The sequence below is a fragment of the Kryptolebias marmoratus genome, linkage group LG9 (assembly GCF_001649575.2).
Source record: "Kryptolebias marmoratus isolate JLee-2015 linkage group LG9, ASM164957v2, whole genome shotgun sequence".
Classification (NCBI taxonomy): Eukaryota; Metazoa; Chordata; class Actinopteri; order Cyprinodontiformes; family Rivulidae; genus Kryptolebias; species Kryptolebias marmoratus.
The window spans coordinates 5,468,078-5,481,242 of NC_051438.1; the positions used below are offsets into that span (position 1 = coordinate 5,468,078).

General features: G+C 37.6%; 2 long non-coding RNA genes across 2 annotated transcripts; both read left to right on the plus strand.

Annotated features, from left to right (window-relative positions):
* The first annotated feature begins 7,559 nt into the window (after positions 1-7,559).
* LOC112450750 lies at positions 7,560-10,177 on the plus strand. The gene is made up of 3 exons (XR_003039429.2): positions 7,560-8,204; positions 8,685-8,804; positions 9,391-10,177. It is a non-coding gene; the product is annotated as an uncharacterized LOC112450750 (long non-coding RNA).
* Positions 10,178-12,101: 1,924 nt separating this feature from the next.
* LOC112450748 lies at positions 12,102-12,727 on the plus strand. The gene is made up of 2 exons (XR_003039428.2): positions 12,102-12,202; positions 12,293-12,727. It is a non-coding gene; the product is annotated as an uncharacterized LOC112450748 (long non-coding RNA).
* Positions 12,728-13,165: the final 438 nt, after the last annotated feature.

Consider the following 13,165-nt stretch of genomic DNA (forward strand, 5'->3'; position numbering starts at 1 on the left):
TGGCTCCTCTCGACGTGGAGGAGCAGCGGCTCTACTCTGAGTCCCTCCCGGATGACCGAGCTTCTCACCCTATCTCTAAGGGAGAGCCCAGACACCCTGCGGAGAAAACTCATTTCAGCCGCTTGTATTCACGAACTCGTTCTTTCGGTCACTACCCAAAGCTCGTGACCATAGATGAGGGTAGGAACGTAGATCGACCGGTAAATCGAGAGCTTCGCTTTTTGACTCAGCTCTCTCTTCACCACGACAGATCGGTACAGCGCCCGCTTCACTGCAGACGCTGCACCAATCCGCCTATTGAGAAAAATGTTTGTGTTGAGGGACTCTTCTGCACATGACTGATCATAACAGTCAGTCTGGGAAAAAGACAAATTTTGGTGGATTAAAATGTCATGTGAGGCATTCCAGCATCTAATTAGTTAAAACTGTGCCCCATCGTCAATATAAAGGCCAAGAAGTGTTTAAATTATTTTTGAATTATTAGGAATTTGATAAAACAAAAAACGGTTTGTTGAAATATTCCAAAAGGTCAAGTAATTTAAAAAAGAAATATCAAGTAAAAAAATAAAATGCTGAAAGTTATTAAAAAATGTTAACACAACAAAACAACAACAAAAAAAATAATCAATTTTTTAAAAAAGTAAACAATGTTAAATTAAAAAGTGAACAAGTTTTAATTAAAAGTAATCAAAAAATCAAAAAGTTAGTTTTCTTTAGAAAAATAAAGTAGTTTCAGTAAATCAGTAAACAAGTTAAAAAAATTAAGTTACAAAAAATTTAAATAAAAAACAATCAAGTTTTACAAAATAATAAACAAGTGATCAAATTTCAAATAAAATAATTAAAAAAAAATTATTCCCCTTTTAATAAAAACATAAACATGTTTAAAATAAACAGTAAGTAAAGAAGTTTCAATAAAAAGTAAACAAATTTCAGTAAAAAGAGCAATCTAGTTTGATAAAGCATTAATGTTAATCAGATCTGTTTGTGTACTAAACCCTGACTGAAACTCAGATTATCTCTGTCTAGATGCTCAAATTATTGTTAATTCAGTGGAAATATTTTGTCTTTTGATACCTTCTATCTCTGTCAGGGAATGTCAATGTTAAGGAATAATTTTGTAAGTTTAAGAATATTTATAAAAAAGGTGTTAGATGTTCTTCACAGTAATTTTAGTTAGAGCAGAGATTGACTGTAAGGCTTTTTGTTTTTTGTTTGGGGTTTTTTTCTGCAGGGAAAGTATTTTCAAAAAAGATAATGGCAGCTTGTTGGTTGTGTTTTGGTGATAATCTACTTGTGAAGTTCCTGTCAGAGTATTCAGTGAGCATGTGGAGTGTCCCATCAACATGCTGAGAACTAGCTTCCACTCTCTGCTGGACTAGAAAGGAACCGTTTGATTTTATCTTTGGACTCTGGGCCACAAGTCAGAACAGAATGTTTTGTTAAATGTCAGAGCATACACAGAATATGTCCTGCCTCATTACTCATTTCCTAACTCCGCTTTCATTTAGTAAAAGCTTTAGCTGTCTCCTATTTTAGAATGAGTGTTTACCCTAACTGAGCTGATAAAAAAAAACATCGGTCTGTTGTAAAAAGTAATCAAACACTTTCCACCCTGAATAATGATGATGACCCCACCGACGAGGTGTGAAAAGTTTGTATCCTGGTGGTTTTTGTGAACAAGTGACCTTTTTTTGTATCAGCAAAATCAGAGCAGTTTTCTTTTCAAAAACAAGTAATCTATAGAAAATCTTTGGCGGAAACTTTTGAGTTCACCACATTCACAATAAACTTTACACTGACAATCATTTTTAATATTTTTGTCTCACAAAAAAAAAGAAAGAAGCTTTTACAATACGTAAATATGTAAGAGTACTGAACGCAAATCAGAAACATGAGAATTTTCCACAACATGTTGTTTGCTGACCAGAATAAACTAAAACAACCTCACGGATAATCTTTTGTCATTAATACCTATTTATTTGCCATCATTCAGGTGTGGGACTGAAAATTAAAATGCCCTCTAAACGTAACAATATGCATATCTAAAATGAATATACGATAGACAAGTGGAGAGCCCTGAAAAATGAGGTACACCTGAAAAGTGGGCAATCATGTAATCGTGTTTGTATGTTTGTGTACAACCGCACAATCCTGTGTGTGATTATGTGGTTGTTTTGTCATCTGTCTGTGTTTAGCAAAATATGCCATGAACATGAACCAGTGGACAGATGTGAATGAAACACTCAGAAGGTAATCATCAGTAGACCATCTACAACTAATTCACTTTTGGAGCAAATCCATTTCAAAATGGCTGTCACAGCCAATCAACCTTAGCAAACACAAAACTGGCTATAGCTCAGTCAGTTTTAGACACATTGAGCTAAACTTTGGTGTGGTAGTAGCTGAGAGTCATCACCAACAGATTTTTTCAAATGTTGACAGGTAAAGATGTGGGCGATATGCAGTTTTATTTACAATCTTGTTTCCTTCCTTTTCTCAGGTAAGGCAGATGAAGCCATAGCCCTTCTCCCATGACAGATAAGCAGAGAGTAATGAATTATTAGTGCAAATTGTTTGCTGGATAATTTAGATATTCAGCAAATAATTTTAATTCTAATAAATTACATTTCTTGTGTTACAGTGACATTCTGAATGAACTCAGCCCTATTTAACTGTTTACTTCTTATTAAAAATATTTAATGAAAATGGAGCTTAAAGTGCTCAACAAGAGCAAAGCCCAGCAGCAAAGCATCACCTTCTCTACACCACCCAACCCCACACACACCACACATGTACATGCATGTGCTGCTTCTTCTTTTTCTTTCAGTTGTTCCCTTTTCAGGGGTCTCCACAGCGAGTCATCCTCCTCCATCTAACTCTGTCTTCTGCGTCCTTTGTCTTCACTCCAACTCCCTCCATGTCCTCTCTAACTGTATCCGTATGTCTCCTCTTGTCTTTTTCCTGGCAGCTGCATCTCTAACATCCTTCTACCAATATACTCACTGTCCCTCCTCTGCACATGTCCAAACCATCTCAGTCCCTGTTTTCCTGGACAGTTGACCCTAAGTCCTTGAAGTCCTGCACCTTTGTGACCTCTGCTCCTTGTAGTCTCACTGTTCCACCTGCCTCCCACTCATTCACACACTCTGTGTTGCTGCGGCTGACTTTCATCCCTTGTCTTTCAAATGCATACCTCCACCTCTCCAAGTTCTCTTTCACCTGTTCCTTGTTCTCACCACAGATCATGATGTCATCTGCAAACATCATAGTCCATGGGGAGTCCTGCCTGACCTCATGTGTTAGTCTGTCCATCACCAGAGCAAACAGAGTGTATAATAATTGTTGATCAGGTTCTTCACAAGTCTGAAATTTATGGGAGAATGACAAAGAGAAAGACACTGTAGAAGAAAACTGCGATTAAATCTTGACTTCAGTTCGCTAAACAGCATGATGAAGACTCCATGATCAGGTGCTTCTCAGCAGCTCTGGAAGGCTTGTAAAAATAGAGGGTAAAATGACTGCCAGAAAATATAGAAAAGTCCTGAAGGAAAATCTGATGCTGTCTACAAAAGACTCATATTAAAAGACCTCAGACAGGAATGCAGGTTCACCTTCCTACATGACAGTGACCTAACACCCACAGTGAAGACACACACAGTTGTTTCAGGGACAACTCTGTGGATGTATTAGAGAGGAACAGCCAGAAACTTGACCCAAAACTATCAAACATCTCTCGAAATACCTGAAAATGGAAAAACATCAATGGTACCATCCAACAAAACAGATATTATTTATGAAGAAGAATAACAGATAGTCCTCCAATCTAGGGGATCAGAACTTGTTGCAAACCCCAAAAGAACCAAACCTGGAAATGCTCCCAAATGTGCTTCAACATAGGACTACGTAAAGGCTTTGACTACTGATGGAAATGTGATAAATTAGGGTTATATTTTTCAATAAATGTACACAAATTTGTACATTTTTGTAAACTTGTAGATTAATGAAAGAAAAAAAATATTTAAACAACTGAATCATCAGGCTGAAACATAATAAAAAAACACTGTAAGGACTTAAGAATTTAAAATTTATTGATGTGTATAGTTGAAAACATGTCACCTGAGCAATAAAATTCCTTCTTTGCTGTCAGAAGTAAATGCCAATATAAAAAAGAAAAAAGAAATTAAAAAATGACAAAGAAGATGCAAAAGTACAAACAAAACATAAAATGTACAAAATAAGGCAAAATGCAGTCAAAAAAATGTAATTGAGTCTCAGTGTAAATGGAACTGAGCTGAACTGTGTGCATGAGTGTAAAGGAACTATATACACAGTGTGTGGATAGGATGAAGCATCGACCGCATGTACACTTATCAGCAGAGGGCAGTCTGTGCAAAAACTGTGCCACCTTAACACCAGCAGATCGGATTTGTCGACTCCAATCAGCTGTTAATGAGTCTGATGGCAGAGGGAAAGAAAGTCCTTGAATCTTCTGAATGTCCGGCCTGAAGGTAGAAGTGTGACACTCCTGTGGACTCTGAGGTGGTAGATGCTCTGCAGAGGGGATGGTGGAGTTCTGGTGATTTTCTGAAGGGTTTTAGGTTTTAGGGGCACCCTCTGCAGGCATTTGTAGTCCATGGCAGTCGTGCTGCCATACCAAACAGTGATGCAGCTGATCAATAATGTAGAAGTTGCTGAGGATCATAGGTGACATATCAAACCTCTGAATCAGCTGTGTGCTGTTCAGTGTCCAGGTAAGATCCTCACAGATGTGAACGCCCAGGTATTTGAAGCTGCTCACCCTCTCTTCTCCACCTCAAACTCTTGGATGAACAGCGGTCGATGAGGTGTTTACTATTAACTCCTTTGTCAAAGATCCACTGATATTTTCTGGGCCTTAAACACAACACATGAAATCATTTTAATACCAAGGAAATGCTTTCAGAATGATGCTGTTGGGATCACACTGAATATTGATTTGCTCATGTTTTTTTCTGTGTGCCCATGTAAAGACAGCGTACAGTCACAGAGAAGACAGCTGATACCATCTGCTTTTGTCAGAACCGAGCTCCCACCTAAATGTTCGCTGACAGAGTAGAAAGTGTCACATGTGGCCTCGTGGTTTTACTTTCCAGGAAAACCACTGCAGAGTGTAAAATCTGTTGCATCTGTGTTGTTTTTGAGCCTTTCGCTGAGCCCGGGGAAAGCCTTGTTTATACCATTTGATGTGCAAACGTGTAGAAACTCAACTATTTTGGTCAACATTTATCCCCCGCCCACCACCACCACAAAAGACTGACCTTTGATCTTGTGCTTTGCTTATTTCTCCAGCAAATTACATAGTTTGATTGAAAATATATATGCATATATATCTTTTATGTCAATAAATGGAAACTAATGTATGGGACTGTTCTGTCAGAAAATTGTATCAGATATCTTAATAACAACTTCTCTGATCATCTGAGCAACAAACAAGAATCTGATAAGAAAATAAAAACTGAATAAGAACACCTGAAGGTTGAACAGAAGTGTCTTCTGAACTCCAAACAGTTCCTGATTAATCTGGAAGTGGTTCCACACTTTAGGAGCTGTGAACGTTACAGCCTGATCATCTCTGTTTGTGAATCTGAACATCTTAGAGTTTCAGATGTGCTGACCTCAGCATTTTTATTGCTGAAGTTCCTCATTATAGGCTGGGGTCAGTCAGACCTGTAAAAATGAGCTCAATCACCTTCTGAACTTTCCAAAATCACACAGACAAAGTTCTCAATCTCCCTAAACACCGTGTGATGCATTTGAGTATATTAGAAATCTGGAAAATGAGCCAACTTTCAATTATAATCTGTCCTTAAAAACTAGATAACAAAATTATTAACTGATGCGTCTTTTTTTTCTTCTGCTTGCCTCAGTTGCATTAATAAGATGCCACATGATGAATGAAATCTAAACCAGAGTTAAAACTGAAACTGCAGATTTGATGGATTTCTGTAGTTTCTGTGGGTTCTGTCCTGTGTAAAGGTGGATAACAGAGTTTACCTGCTTCGGCATTCTGCCCACTCACATCAGTTGAACTTCAGGAAAGACAAACGCAACAACTAATTTTCCTTTGTGCAATGACAGCCAGGTTTTCAGAGAGGTGAGGAAATGCCATGACAGTCATACGCGGTCAGATTTGACTGATATGTGGCTAACATTGCAGCACACTTGCCATAGTGTCAGGGTCCTGCTGAGTAAGGGCATCCTGCGTGGGAGAACTTTGAATGAAAATGATCAAACCATGGACAACTAAAGGTTGGGATTCCCCAAAAGTTCGGAAATGACCCAACGTGTTGTATTAAAAGCAGCGAACCTCTCACATATCCATCAACAAATCAACAAGACAGACATCGTGCAACAAGACCTGGTACAGGTTCAAACAGGATCCATACCCGACTGAACTTCACTCAGACAGATTTACACACCATCAGCTGGACGTCAGAATCTGCTCATCATGACTGCATCATCTTCTTCATCCTTTGCATGGATCCTGCTGCTGCTGCCTCTCCTCAGCACTCTTCATCAGTTGTCTGCTGCACCTTCTAACAGAGGATGCAGAGGGTGGAAACACGAGCGGAGCCAAAACATAAAGGAGCTGAAAGAAACCCTAACCGTAAGATGACACACCAAACTGTATTCTGAGTCATTTTCCTGCAGTAACATGTTAGTTATCAATCTGAAACACCAGACACTGGATGCACTTTCCTTTTTAGTGCAACATGACAAACTTAATAATAGCACCTAATGTCCTATAAATGTTCCTTGATGCTGGGTGTTTGACCCGCTTCAACACGAATCAGTTCTTTGATTCGATCTTTCTGAGCTGCTCGTGTGACAATAAAACAGTTTATTGGTCTGATTTGGAACCAAGTTTTTAAAGAAAGCCAAACTGTGTGTTCCTCAGTCAGCCACACCAAAACTGTGTGTGGGTTCAGTGATGAGAGATAACCAAACAAACTGTCTGTCAGCTGCTGCTGCTGCTTCACTCTGTTCACAACATCTTTTGCTTCTGATTGTGCTGCTCTGATATCCTCTGTCTTTCTTTTTTTTTTGACAAGAACTGCAACTCAGTTCTCATTTCTCTAAGTACACATTTCTCATTATCTGCTTATTATCTATTATTTCTAGCAACATTTTTAGCTTTGATGAACAGATTTGTCTTGTTTTCTTTTAACTGTTGATTTTTCTGACAAAATCAAATGTTAACATGAAGTCATGCAAACATAAAGTTTGACATATTAGAGATGGTGTCATTTCTTCACTCTGCAGGCTGTTGGTTCTGATTGGATGTTGATACTGATCTGAAACCAGTCAGTCTTCTGGCTTTGCTTATTTCTTGTCTTATTTTGTAAAGCCTGTTCTACTTCCTGTTTGTCTCAGTCTGTGGTCCCTTGTGGTCTGATCGGCACCCTCAGTAAACAGAAGACCCTCGAGGTTCTGTGTTTGCCTCTATTTTGGGTTTAGACCCTCTGCTTCGGCAGTTTCATGAATTGGGACTCTATTCTGCGTTCTGCACTCTTCAAGGCTTTATTGTGGTCATTTTTCACTTGCATTCATTTCTAAAACTGACTAAAATATTGAACAAAAATGACAGTTTAACTTTTAGTTAGTCATAAGTCAGTTGTAGTTCTTGGTGACTTCAGTGTAAGTTGACAAGTGGTGGTAGAAAAATGCTCATAGGAAATGACTGATGTTTACACAGGGAGACCGATGTGAGCAATGAGTTTCCATGAGCTCATGTAATTAGGATGAATTTATTCTTCGACTGAAAAGTTTCAATCTTTCTTCTGTAACATGCATGAAAACGTCTGCTGCTCCACTCTGCAATGCACACAAAATCACAACATCTTTACCACTTCCTCTTTCCTTTGCTGCTGTCTCACACAAACCAGTTCAAGTTACTTCAGACTGAACTACATGATGTTGGCTCTTTCTATTTTCTTCCTAATATTCTTTGTGGATCCACACACGACCATCTCCCCCAAATACAATAAATATACAGTGTTGCAAGTCCTTTGTTGGAACAAAAGACTTGCTTTTGTGGCTGGATGGAGACAAACTTCATGTTTGATGATGGTTATGACTGATAACATTCTGACATCATCTTGTTTTTTTTTTCTCAGAAAACAGAGTGCCAGAACCTTAACCTCACGGTGCCGTCACAGGAGGTAAGTTTGGCGTTTTTGTCCATGTATAGGAGTTAAATCTTTGTTTTAAGTTTATGTGTTCACATGCAGGGCTTGAATCTTAATTTTAACATTATATATACTGAACTATATATAATATATATAATGAATATGGGATGGATATTTATCCTGAAACAGGATCTTCTGGTCCCAGAGTTGGGGTGAGATTTGACATGAGACAGTAGGACTTCTCTACTTCTTGAATCTTTAAAAAAAACTATTGTTAGGTTCTGTTGAGGTCCAGCTGCACTCAGGTTTTAACATGTTAGTAAATCTAGTCCAGCAAAAACAGAAGAAGTGATGTGAACAACAGCTAATCAGAAAAGATGTTTTTACCTTCCTTCACTAAGAGGAAACAAATGAAGGAATGTTAAAGTGCAGTAACAAAGTAACCTTAACACAGATCTGTTGTGTTGTGGCTGTCAGCTGTGTTTGTACTCATCTTTTCCTGTCTCTGGGAAGACACACCCCTTTCCAGTTTACTTCATTACAGGTTTTACATCCCCGAAGTTTAGCTGTCTTTCCAACTCAGTCCAGCATATGATCGATGCACTGAACAGCAGCTGTGACTGTCCCAAAGTGGTAAGTGATCATGGATGATGTCCTGTGGTTCAGTCAGAGTTTTACTACCTGAAGGGTGCATGAGGATGGACTCTGGTTTCCTGTAGGTTTGGTTTCTTTGATAGCAGAACTGACTCTTATTATTCAGGTGAATTAAAACAGGAAACTAAGTATAACCAGAGAGTAAAATACTCCAGCTGACTTGTCTTGACTCAAAAATGACTGATATCAAACTCCTTCAGAACAAAAACAATCCCACACATTTCTGTTCCCTTCTGTTTATTTATCTGGCGCCAAGTCAAAAGGCTGGTATACAGAATCAAACCAGTCCAAATCCTCAATCCAATTCAATTATAAACATTAAATTCAGTCCATTTATAATAAAACAACACAGTCAGAACCAGTAAGTAAGAAATGTCAGCCAATAAAAAGTTGTGTGTCTAAAGGGTGAAAACTTGATTTAGGATTAGTCGTCCATCCTGAGTAGCACAGAGACACCAGCTGATGTCAGGGGTCGGGTCATCATACAGGAAAATGAGGTCATCACAACAGGTTCTCCTTTCTGTGGTTGCATGAGAAATCATTACATTTGCTTTCTGTTTTTCAGAATGAAAACCTCTGTTTAACGACAAAAGAAAATCATCCCATCAAATACGATCCCAGCATTTCTCCCACAGATTTTCTAAAAGATCTGTCTGTTTTGGTAGAGTTCATCAACCAAAAATTAATGCAGAACTGAGCCTCTTTCTGCAAGAAACCACAACAACTCCGATTATCCATCAAGCTCTGAGTCTCCTGACTGCTGCACAGCACCGATGTCTGGAACAAAGTTCTCCTGATGATTAGAAATAACACAAGACAGATATGAATGTTTGACTCTTGATGCTTTATTTTTTGTTTTCTTCTCTTTGATGGTTTAAGTGCTATTCTCCTATACATATAAGTATACAGTCAGTCCTATTTTATTTCTGTTTTTAACTTCCCATCTTTATAAGGATTAACTTCAAAGTAAACTGGCCTGAAGGTTCTGACCCAGGAATGAAAAAAGGGAAACAGGTGCAGTGAAATCATTTTAAAGTTTATCAGTAATTTATCAAATAAAAAAGTAACATTTCAGTCAAACACTATGTCAGTAGGAAAACAGTAAAATTTAGCTGAATATAAATGTGATGTGTAATATTTAAATGTTGACTCATTATTTACTTTATTCATGAAATATTTATTATTGTGTAGAAAATACACACTGAGTTATTTACCTGTTTGTTTGTTGGTGTTTCTGATTTTTTTATTTGTTGAAAATTGCTTTTTTCTGATTTTGAATCTGGATCTGAATTAGATTTATGATTTGGGCTTGTTGTTTTTTTTTTCTCTAGTATAGTACCTGAGATGTTGTTGTGGACTGGTGCTGTTTGAATAAACTGATCTGAATTGATCTTTTTCTTTGTGGAACTTCTTGTTAGGATCATTTTGATTTCTCGTGGTGTAATGTGATCAGATCCATCACATTAAGTTACGTCATATCCAACACAAACGCCAGTTTCCCTTATCATTATCAAAGGGGGGCGCCCCTCCCCCAGTGAAAGTCATGGAGTGTGTAACAAGTGGGCAGTTCAATCTAGAGATTAAACTTACCATTTATTAGATCTCAGCAACTGAAGGCTGAAATTTGTTCATCACTGAGAACTCTTTATCATTTTATTTACACCAATTTGGAGCCCTATTGTGACGTAACCTAACTGTGATATATGTAATTCAGTGAAGTATAAAAAAATATGAATGATGTTTGCTGACTTGTGTGATATATATATATATATATATATATATATATATATATATATATATCAGTGGCGGCTAGTGGAGTTTTCTTCAGGTAAGTTTTCTAAGGTATCACACCAGTGTATTTACATGAATCAAAACAACAAAAGCAACATTATAATGTACATATAAATGCACATATGTACAAGTGTTTTCTGAACACACCAATACTTACAAAGACGGAAGTCTCCCAAGGCACAAGCCTGTAGGACACATTTAGCATTTATAAGACCTGTTTTCTCCCTTACTGACTACGTCACATATTCTGCAAGTTCAATATACAGAAGATCAGATCTCACTCCCAGGGCTGTAGTTACCATTGAGGACACCGAGGTCCGGACCTCAGTATTTTTCTGCTGTGTATATTATAAAAAAATTAATAGAAACAACGCTTTTGAACGGCGTGGTTCTCTGCGTAGCTCCACCAGTTTCCTGTAGGAGGCGCTGCAACTGTGTGCAGCTGCAGCCAAACTCAATGTCTACGAAGAAGAGTGCAGCTTTGTGTACCTTACTGCTAAAATAAAGACCAGAAGAAGAAGAGCACCACTTAGGGTGAAACACAACCGAGGTAACTTGCTGAAAATATTCTCCTTCAATTCCACGAAGCTGAAGTTAGTTTCCGATTTCAGCTTCGGAAAATGGCTAAAGGGCGATTCCACATAATTTTTAACTACCTTCAGCATCTTTAATCTACTCTAGTTAAAAAAACAACAACACCTAGACACTTCAAACCTGGATCAGATTATTCTGCACTGATTGCAGAACATTTAAAACCAAGTATGTGATCTGTGAAACCTCAATAAAGGGGGATTTAAGCACTTTTTTTGCATCCGGACCACACTAGAACTGGTCCAGCTCCAAACCTACAACACCTCACTGGTATTTGATAAAAAGGTCAAATGTACGCTAAAATCTTGTGTTCTGAATGTGTTTGTGCAGCGTGAACAATCAGCATTCATATAAACTAATTCATGTCATTTCAGTGAGTCATCACGGTTGTGCCCTGAGTCCTCTGTTGCTTAAGATGATGCTGATCCCCATGGATTTACAAACACACACAAATACATGTCATATACACATTCAAGTCACTTGTTTTAAATAAATGCTTCTATTTTAATTAAGTTTTGGTCTTCATTGTAACTGATGTGCAGGGGGATAATGAGTGGTTGATCTCAGAATTTTTTTTTGAAAGTCTGGCTACGGCCCTGCTCACTCCGATTAGAATTCAAAACCAAACATTTTAACAGTTTTTAGCACAAATTTTCTTAAACTAATTATTAACTATGAACTTATTTATTACCTTGTTTATGCAACTTAGTCATATAATGAACTTATTGCTGTCTGTAACGGGCAGTAAACGTCTTTTGGTATGATGTTTTGCAATTATGTGGCTTATTTATAGATGTTGCCTGTTTTGGTATCATTGTATGTTTAGTAGTAAATGTTTTTTTTTGTTTTGTACCTCATGGGATGCTGTAGCCAGGAAGTGCTGGCCTATAAAAGCTGGTAGTAATTAGCTTGATGCAGAATGGCTGGGAACAATTGCCTGTGAACTGATGTTTGTCAAACAAAGATCTGGTATTCTCCCTGGTAAAAGCAGCGAGGTACGTTTTATTTATTTTATTTTGTACGTTAAACTTTTGTTCTTGTATTTTAATGTTTGTGTATATGTTTACTTTTCTTGTCTGATTTAGTTTTCACGGTGTTTATGGTATCCAGTGAAGCAAAGAAAAATGCCTAAAAACACTTGTCGAGGCACTGCTGAACCTTTTTCCTACTGGAACCGGGGGGACTGCTACAGTGAAAACTCGACCTGTCTGTGTCAGCTGCCATTGATAAAGACATGGTATGGATCGGACATCAGCCAAGTTTGATGCTGTCGGAGTCCACGCCACCATGTTTCCACGATGGATTGGAGCTTGGACTCAGTGAAGGTTTCAGTTGAAATTGAATCCAATAGAAAGCTACTACTGACTCGGTGAGAAGTTGTGACTGAGTATAAAAAAACGCGGAAATTAAGTGGACATTAAATTGTCACCTGGATGATGATTTTGAAGTTTAGGAAAGCAAATGGATTGAGGTTCATTTGATTATATTTAGCATAATTAAAATGTATTTGGTAAATGGAACCTTTTAACTAAATGTTTGTTGTCTATTTAGATTTAGGTTTAATTTCACTGAAATTTAAGTCACTGTATTTGATGAAAGATGTCTCTGCCATGTGAACAAGACTTTTCCACTGAAGATGTGTGCACTGAAGATTCCAAACAATAATTAGTTTCAGGTACTCGTGTCACACAGTGGAAATTGTTTTTATTTTGTAAAGTGTGATTATTGTTGTGTATTTTTCTTTGTAAATAGTTTATGGTTGTGTATTTTTTTGTTATTGCATGTTATATTCTTTTTTTATCCACTCCATTAGAAGCTGATCCAGAACGCTGCTGCTCGTGTTCTCACTAAAACCAGGAAGATAGAGCACATAACACCAGTTTTAAAGTCCCTACACTGGCTCCCTGTAGCTCAAAGAATAGACTTTAAAATACTGTTGTTAGTTTATAAATCACTGA